We start from the raw sequence: 8,332 nt of genomic DNA on the forward strand, positions 1-8,332 counted from the left end.
GTTAAAACGGGAACGGAAAAAAAACAGAAACGTACGGTACGGATTTTAAACAGATAAAAAAGATGAACGGTACGGTAAAAAAAATGGTCGAAAAAACAGGGAACGACAAACGGACGAAAACAAACGGTACGAATATTAAACGTGTAGTTTTCAAAAAACGAAACCAGAAAAATGATAGTATACTCATGCAATTTGAGAGATTATTACCTGTATACATGCATCTAATGTTCCAAAAGCTCTGGGAGTCCCAAGATAAAATAGCCCAATGGGCTACAAGAAAATGAGATGTTGCTAGCTTTAGCTTCTCCTTACTCAATGGGCTATAAGAAGATGAGATTTTTTTCCTATAGATGGTATGGAAGTTAAAAACCAAAAACCAAGTACCATATTGTCTTCACTCTTCACTTTTACTAATTGTTTTTTTTTTTTTAAATGATTAATTAATTTTTTTAATAAAATTCCTAATTTACCCTTAAAAAACGGATACGCGTTTAAAACGGCCGTTTAAAATGCGTTTAAAATGGATTCTTTTGCCGTTTCCCTTTTTTTTCGTATTATATAATAGTATACGGGAAAACGTGTTTTAAACGGCAAAAAAAGGCAACCGCGTTTTAAATGCATTTAAAACACATTTTAACCAACAGTGACTGGGACTGGACTGGGGAGTGGGGAATGGGGATTGGGGATTGGGGATTGGGGATTGGGGATTGGGGACTGTTTTCCCCTAACCAGATGACATTGAAATATAGAGAAAAGTAAAGAAAGGTACATTGTTGTCTTGGCACCACTAGCTGCTAATCCTAAATATATTATAATAAAAAGAGGGAACAAAACAATTTTCACAATCTTGAAGAGCTTAACCTAGAGCTTAACCCATGTGTGCTACTAATATCTCCGACCATGATTAGATATATAAAATAAATTTTTTTTGGCCCCCAAAACCATGATTTCAAATATTAGTATTGTATTGATGGTATCATATCGATATATTAATACCTGATCGATCTGAATTAATTATTAGTGTCGTTTTAGGGGTAAAATAATAAAATAAATGTATTTTTTTGAAAAAAAACAAGGACAAAAGTGATTGATACGCACCGAATCAATTGGGATAAAAATCGAATTGATATCGACAAAAATCAATACCAATACTGTTACCTAAATCCATGATCAACCCTCTCTGATCCCCATACCAATTCCAGTAGCTCAAGCCTTGACTAGCAGAGACTACAATTTAATGGACAAGTTTCCCTGCACCATCGGGTGAAGGAGGAATTCTTTCGACATTACCATCGGTGCCATTCGATTAGGACTAGGGAAGGGTGTTTAATACATTATACAATAGGGGTGGGAGTTTATGATGATTTAATAAGAATTTATCCACATCACCAATGGTGAAGGAATTTGCTTTTTCCAATGATCGCTGGAAAATCAGGTCCCATGACCCAACTCACCATCCTCAATACCTGGTGAATCAAGCGAATCACTCTTGATCAAAAGCAAGCCATTGTGTGGCTCTAACCCCAGGCACATGTGGGTGTGAAAAGACTGTGCTGCCCCTCATCCCGATGTCCCAGTGCGGCTTCCCATTGATCTATGTACTTGCACAATGGTTGAGCAAAAAAATCCTATCGGTTTCGCCCATAATATATAGAGCAAAAAAATCCTGTTGGTTTCGCATAATGTAAGCCGAATGTGTCAATGGAAGAATATGTGGGGGCATCTTCAATGCACCCAAGGGGATCGCAATGCGGTTTTCTTATGCCTGCACCAGTTTGGGTGTTCTCTACACCAGATTTGTAGGTTTTTTTCCTTCCAATATACGTATGACTGATTGGCAACCGACACATGGTCTTAGAAACCGTGTGAGAGAGGGTTTTTTTTTATAAGATATGAGAGAAGGTTTGAAAACCATTAAACCTAGTATAAGTATCAATTTTTAAAATATAATATATATAATAATCATGGTTCTAAGAATCAATGTTGCTACATACTAATTTGGTTTAACACTGAATATTCTGACAATGATTAGATATAAAATAATTTTTTTAGGCCAATTTGTCTTAACATGTGATAGGCAAGACCCTCCTAAGAAGGGAGTCAACCATGCTATAATTGTCCATGTGATAGGCAAGACCCTCCTCTACCTTTGTTATTGCAGCATGATCTGAGGAAGGTATCAAATATTTAATCTCCTATATACGGACGAAAAACAAAAAACAACTTAACCTTATCCTAATAAAATGGGTCGGCACAACAGAAATTGGGTGTTCTTCCTTGTTTAGTAAAACATAAGTATTAGAGGGATCTAGAGTCTAGATATAATAATACTTTAAAAAATTGAGCTCTAAAAATGGAATTCAAAAATAATATGAATGTGTTTATTACATATTTAATATTGTTTATCTGATAAAAAAATCTACAATTAACCCAAGGGGGTAGCGCAGTTGGTGACCAACGAATTTGGTACTAGCCGTAAACTCGGACGTCCTAAGTTCAACTTCTACTAGACACACCTTAGGCCATTCACATGGGGGTGTTTAGTGTTCTTCACTGCTTTCAGTGAAAGTTGAATGGTTCTCATTCAACCCCAGTCTGACTCGATCCATGCAGTTGTGGAGTCAGTATAGATTTGCGGGACTAGTGAGGCCGAAGGTCTGGATACCCGTTGTTAGAAAAAAAAATAATAAAATAAAATAAAAATATGGACATATATTTACTTGCTGCACTCTTATAAATTATTTAACAAAAATAAACAAAATAGCATGTAGGACACAAATTTCTCAAAAGAACCCTCCAAATAATCTTATCACAATATAATAGCTTGTCTAATATAATATTGGGTTTTGTATGCTAATTTTTGGATCGTGTTTTTTATTTTGGCCGTAGCTGATGATGGTACAATATTTTGGCTATCATAATATATAAGGAAATTTACAGTGCCATCCCTTGTAGAATGTCACAATTAACAAAACAGCCCCTACATTACTAGCAATTAGAATCGTACAGAGACCTGACATTCCATGACCCAGCTCTGAAGGCCTGATTTTGGATCCTCTCTATTGCGCTTAATCGCATAGATGGTGTGAGATGGGTTCGAGGTTAAGCGCATCGGATTCCCATTGAACTATTTCTTTTTCTTTTTTTTGGTAGAAAGGAAATTTATTGATGATAATAACCATCTGTAGAGCCAATAGCCTCAGAGGCACAAAGGTCTCGAAGCTACGAAGTGGTAATCGGCCAATCTATCATATATATGATAGACAAGACTTTCCTTGCCAAGGTGTTTGCAATATAGTTTATTTCCCGTGGAATAAAATTAAATGATATGAAACAAATGAAGGATACAACTTGCGCACATCTTCAATAACAACCACAATCTCGCATGGAGGAACTAGGCTTGAATCTTGAATGCAGCAGATGATCTCCTTGCAATTAGATTCGATAAGAAAATAGATACAACCATAATCAAGAGCCTGCGAAAGAGCCATTCTAACAGCTAAAGCTTCTCCTGTCTTACACCATCCAGGGGTGTCTAAAGGCCTTTTCATTTATTTGTTATTATTTTTTTTAAAGATAAAATGCCAAGGATCTTTGTTTTGTTCACACTCAAGCCAATGGACATCGATCTCTTCATGGTTTCAAAATCATCACCCGAACTGGATCCATATTCCATTTCAGTTGAGACCGGTACCAAGTCTTAATCGATCCACTGGTACAACCCATCGAGTGCTTGACAACTTGGTGGCTCGGTAACCGACCTACAGAAGTGGGTTTGGGGTGTTGGTGTATGATGCCTTATATTCCGTCGCAGTTTAATTCAGGAAGTATTGGTGCAGCACCTAGACAGGCAAGACCGCAGTCCCGCTAGCCGGTTAGCCATCCGTGGGGGTTGCAAGGGGGACAGAAGGCCCCCTGCATAGCAAGGGGTGTAGGGGGCACAGCCCCCCGCTCGAACTTTTTATTTGAGGGTAATTTTGTACTTTTCGGATTAGGGTTTTTTCGTTATATATTTGTAGCAAGGGTTTCTTTCTCTATAATGCAAGCAATACTGAGAGGTGTGAGGGACGAGCTCTATAACCCTATTCTCCATTGATAGTGAAGCATGATCTTATCTCACCGGGGACGTAAGCAACCTTGCCGAACCTCGTAAAATCCGTATGCATTGTTTGTTTTGTTTTTCCATTATCTTCTGCATTGTTTTAGGGTTGCGTTTCTATAAATTGGTATCAGAGCTCTAGGTTTTCGTTTTCTAAGGTTTACTATCACGATGGTAGGGAAGGGATCGAATGACAAGTATGATCTCGAGAGGTTTAATGGGAAGAACAATTTCACTCTCTGGTGTCAAAGGATGAAGGATCTTGGTTTGGCAAAAACGTTGTTGGAAAAGTCGAAGAAACCTGCAAAAATTACTGACAAAGATTGGGAAGAGATGGAGGAAAAGGCGGTAAGTACTATTCGATTAAATCTTTCTGATGATGCCCTACAATATGTTGTGGGTATCGAATCTACACCGCAGTTATGGTTGAAACTTGAAAGCATCTACATGACGAAGTCCTTAAGGAACAAGTTGTTCGTGAATAAGAAATTATATTTTCTACAGATGAAGGAAGGTACGGATCTATTAGAGCATCTTAACATGTTCAATCAGATCGTAACTAAACTTGCAAACCTCGAGGTTAAGATCGAGGATGAAGACAAGGCGTTATTATTGCTATCGTCGCTCTCAGAATCATATGATTACCTAGTAACGACTCTCTTGTACGGAAAGGAGACCCTTGAGATGGATGAAATCGCAGCTGCCCTCATGTCCAATGATACAAGGAAGAAGGCCAGTAGTACGAAATCTCAAGGAAAATGTTTTTTCAGAGGTGACAAGAAGCAGGAAAGAGGGAGATCAAATCAGAAGGGATCTGGGAAGAGTCGATCAAAATCAAAAGGGGCAAAGACAAAGGTCTCTTGTTACTATTGCAGGAAGAAAGGTCATCTGAAGAGAGAGTGCTTGAAGAGGAAGGCGGACTTAAAGAAGAAAGGTGTAGATAAGGCATCTGAGGAAGCTAGTATGGCTAACAGTTCAGATGGAGATGATGGAGATGTACTCTCTATATCATCAGGTAAGAATCAACCTTCTGATTCTTGGATTTTAGATTCTGGATGTTCATATCACATGTGTTCACATAAGGATTGGTTTGATACATATCAACCATATAATGGTGGGTCTGTCCTAATGGGGAATGATGTTGTATGCAAGACCATTGGGATAGACACTATCAAAATCAAGATGTTTGATGGGATAGTAAGAACCTTAGCAGATGTGAGACATGTACCATAATTAAGGAAAAACTTAATATCTTTGGGGGCACTTGACTCAAATGGCTGCAAATACATAGCAGAAGGTGGAGTTCTCAAAGTTATTAAGGGTGTAATGATTGTCATGAAGGGACAACTAGCAGGAAACCTATACAGACTCATAGGGAGCACATTTATAGGTGGAGCATCTGTGACTACAGATGCAGTATTTGATACAGATGATACCTATCTGTGGCATATGCGGTTAGGGCATATGAGAGAAAGAGGATTGATGGAGCTTCATGAAAGAAAAATGTTGAAGGGAGTAAAAACTTGTAAACTGAACTTCTGCAAGTATTGTGTGTTCGAAAAACAGTGCAAGGTTAGTTTCAAAACTGCAAAACATAAGAGTAAAGTGGTGCTTGATTATGTACATAGCGATGTATGGGGTCCTTCAACAACAAAATCTAAAGGTGAGGCAGAATACTTCGTGACCTTTGTTGATGATTACTCAAGGAAAGTCTGGATCTACTTCATGAAGCATAAAAATGAGGTGTTCACTAAATTTAAGGAATGGAAGGCTGAGGTAGAAAGGAAGACAGGAAAGAAAATTAAATACTTGAGAATAGATAATGGAGGAGAGTATACATACAAGCTATTTCTAGAATTGTGCAAAGATGAAGGAATTACACGTCACTTCACGGTTCTAAAGACACCACAGCAAAATGGTGTAGCTGAAAGGATGAACAGAACACCTCTAGAAAGAGCTCGGAGTATGAGGCTGAATGCAGAGTTGAGCATGAGATTTTAGGCAGAAGCAGTGAACATGGCATGTTTCCTCATCAATAGGTCTCCATCAAAGGCAATTGATTGTAAAATTCCTGAAGAGGTATGGACAGGAAAACCAGTAGATTATTCTATTCTAAAAATATTTGGTTGTCCAACCTATGCGCATGTTGAGAGTAAGCAACGTTCCAAGTTAGACTCAAAGTCTAAGCAGTGTATCTTTCTTGGTTTTAAGAAAGGTGTAAAGGGATTCAAGTTGTGGGATCCAAGTTCACAAAAAGTTGTGGTTAACAGAGACATTGTGTTTGATGAGTCTCATATAGTGAAGTCAAATTACAATTCACAAGCAGTTGATGAAAATAAAGAAGGTTCTACTATGCAGATAGAGTTAGGTGAGTTAAAAACAACAAGAGAGAATGAGTCATCAAGTGACTTACCAGGACAACGGGAAGTAGTAGAAGTTCCTTATACTGTGGTAAATGGTAAAGGAAAGTATACTCACAAAGCACATATAAGATACGAGTTTGAGGACATGGTTGCCTATGCCCTCACTGTACTTACAGGTGATCCATCTTCCTACCATGATGCTTTGAGTGATGCACAGCATGATAAATGTATAACAACTATGATGGAGGAAATGGAATCTCTATAGAAGAACAAGACTTGGGAGATTGTGGAAAAACCCAAGGGAAGAAAAATCATTGGGTGTAAATAGGTCTTTCGTAAGAAAGAGACAGCATCTGAGAAGGAGCGTGAAAGGTATAAGGCCAGACTTGTAGCCAAGGGCTATGCACAGAAGGAGGGGATAGACTATAATGAAATATTCTCTCCAGTGGTGAAACACACTTCGATCGGGGTACTACTTGCTTTGGTGGCCATGTATGATTTAGAACTTGAACAACTTGATGTGAAAACTGTATTTCTTTATGGTGACTTGGAGGAATAGATTTACGTGGAGCAGTCTGAAGGTTTCAAGGTGCAGGGAAAGGAAGACCATGTTTGTCTGCTTAAGAGGTCGCTTTATGGCCTTAAGCAATCTCCTAGGCAGTGGTACAAGCGCTTTGATTCCCACATGATGAAGATTGGCTACACAAGAAGTGAGTATGATAATTGTGTTTATTATAAAGTGTCAAGTGATAATTCCATTATTTTGTTGATGCTTTATGTTGATGACATGCTCATTGCTGCAAAGAACAAACATGATATAGTCTCTTTGAAGTCTTTGTTGAGTGCTGAATTTGAGATGAAGGATCTTGGAGCCACTAAGAAGATCCTTGGCATGGAAATCCTTAAAGATAGAAATGCAGGTAAACTTTGGGTAACTCAGAAGAGGTATATTGAAAAAGTGCTAGATCGTTTCAATATGGAAAAGGCTAAGCCAGTTAGCACTCCGTTAGCTGACCACTTCAAGTTTTCTGAAAGGAAATGCCCTACAACACATGAGGAGGTGGAGCAGATGTCTCAAGTCCCTTATACTAGCGCAGTTGGGAGTCTCATGTATGCTATGGTTTGTAGCAGGACAGATTTGTCTCATGCAGTCAGTGTTGTTAGTAGATACATGAGTAATCCAGGGAAGGAGCATTGGAATGCAATTAAGTGGATCTTCAGATATTTGAGCAAGACTAAAGATATATGTGTTATGTTTAGTGGCAATGGAAGTTCTACAGAATTGGCAGGTTATGTTGATTCTGACTATGCTGGTGATTTAGACAATAGGAGGTCTACTACAGGATATGTATTTACATTGGCTGGTGGACCTATATCATGGAGGACGATGCTTCAGTATACAATTGCATTGTCCCCTACAGAGGCAGAGTACATGACAGCAGTTGAGGCTGCCAAGGAAGGAGTCTGATTGGCTAGACTGGTTCGTGAGTTGGGGTTGGAGTAAGGAGGTACAGTGTTATATTGTGACAGTCAGAGTGCCATACATCTTGCAAAGAATTAGGTGTTTCATGCAAGGACAAAGCATATTGATGTGAGATTTCACAGGATCAGGGAGCTTGTGTCAGAAGGCAGTATTCACTTGAGAAAAAATCATACAGATCTCAATCCTGCAGATATGTTTACAAAGCCAGTTATACAGAGAAGTTCGAGTCCTGTTTGGACTTGATTAATGTTACTCATTGTTGAAGATGAGGGATGCACCAAACATGTGCGGGTTTGTATCTCTAATGAGGTACAATGATGAAGACGTCTACAAGTTATCTTTATAGGAGGCTCGATGGAATTCAAGCCAAGGTGGAGATTGTTGGTG

This window comes from Macadamia integrifolia, unplaced genomic scaffold (genome assembly GCF_013358625.1).
Source record: "Macadamia integrifolia cultivar HAES 741 unplaced genomic scaffold, SCU_Mint_v3 scaffold2893, whole genome shotgun sequence".
NCBI lineage: Eukaryota > Viridiplantae > Streptophyta > Magnoliopsida > Proteales > Proteaceae > Macadamia > Macadamia integrifolia.